We start from the raw sequence: 1,921 nt of genomic DNA on the forward strand, positions 1-1,921 counted from the left end.
GAAAATCTCAGAGCTTTTAAATGATTTGTAAATGAATGAGTAATGTATCCTACAAAACTGATTTTGAAAATCTAAGTCTGAATGTTAAAGATATTTAGTTAATTAAGAGATGAGTTGTGTACCTTGCTTAAATGGTTTTGAAAACGTGAGGTATGGATCCTCTTGGCAGTGTTGCCAGAGAATCAAAGAATATACAGTATACTGACAAAATCACCAAATACTACCAAATGATAAAGGTATACATTGTTACTATGCTATAGTTGCTATGCTACTGTTGCTATGCTACAGTTGCTATATTACTGTTGCTATGTTATTGTTTTTATCGCTGCTATTAATTCTTGTTATATTTTTATTATTATTTTTCTCTTCTTTCCTATTTTATTATTTTTTTATCAATTTTTTTTCTTTTGCACTTCGATGCCGAAATATCTTTTTAAGTTTCATTTATGCAATAAGTCAATAAACTACGTATTAAATAAATCAGTTATAAATAAATAAATTAAACAATACGTTATTCTAAGTAATTGCCATAAAATTGTCATTAAAATATAAAATATTTGATAGATTTTTTAAAGCATTTTTTTTTTTTTTTTTTTCAAAACAAAATATTCAGGTTTCGGAATAAATTCGGAATAAATTTGGAATGAAATGCTAAAAGACATAGTAATTTGTTATTATTTTTTAATTTTTTACATTTCTTTAAAATTTGTTATTTTTCCTCCATTTCAGTCCAAATCATACATTAAACTATTAACTCTGTTACAATGTGTTTGTTAGTAAGTGATGGTATGTGTTTTATTCTTTAGTTTTACTTCAAATATAGTCAAGAATATTCTCTTTTAAAAGTGGATATTTCCATTATTTTTGTTCGTTTATTTGTTAATTTTATCGTTTGTTATTTTTTTACCGTCATTTTAGTTTTACATTTATTTTTTTTATTTTATTTTCCATGTTTTTAAAAACACTTTTGGCTTATTACATACAATATTCGAAAAGAAATTAGTTAATGAGCTAAAAAAAATTAATAAATGAAGAGGAATTATTTTTATAAATTCATATATCGAAGAAAACATGGAGATGCAATCATACAGTGTGGTTAAGAAGTTCACTTTTCAACCATGTTGTTCAGGGTTCAGTCCTACTGCGCAGCACATTGAACAAGTGACTTTTACTATGGCCCCGGACCGACCAATGCCTTGTATGTGAATTTGGTAGACAGAAACTGTGAGGAAGCCCGCCATATATATATTGTGTGTGGTTGTGTCTGTGTGCTAGTGTCTGCGTTTGTACCCACACCTTTGATTGAAAATAGGTGTTGGTTTGTTTATGCCCCCATAACTAGCCGCAAAAAGCGGGACCGATTGAATAAGCGCCAGGATTTAAAATTTTTTTTAAAATAAGTACTGGTATTGATTTGCTCGACTAAAACCCTTCAGGGCAATGCCACAGCATGGCCGGAATCCAGTTACTGCAACAAGTAAAAGATAAAATATAAAAAAAGAGAAAAACAGGGGGAAACAAAAGATGTGTAGCGAATGTAGAAAGAAAAAACGATGACTGTATTTGTGTAATTGACAAATGGGAACAAACACAAACATCACGTGATATGAAAAGGGCCGGCATGGCTGTGTGGTAAGAAGCTTACTTACCAACCATACGATTTTGGGTTCAGTCACTGCGTGGCACCTTGGGCAAGTGTCTTTTACTATAGCCTCGGGCCGATCAAAGACTTGTGAGTGGATTTGGTAGACAGAAACTGAAAGGCGGCGAGCTGGCAGAATCGTTAGCACGCCGGACGAAATGCCTAGCGGTATTTCGTCTGCCGCTACGTTCTGAGTTCAAATTCCACCGAGGCCGCTTTAGCCTTTCATCCTTTCAGGGGCGATTAAATAAGTACCAGTTACGCACTGGGGTCGATGTA

Source organism: Octopus bimaculoides, chromosome 12 (assembly GCF_001194135.2).
Source record: "Octopus bimaculoides isolate UCB-OBI-ISO-001 chromosome 12, ASM119413v2, whole genome shotgun sequence".
Lineage (NCBI taxonomy): Eukaryota > Metazoa > Mollusca > Cephalopoda > Octopoda > Octopodidae > Octopus > Octopus bimaculoides.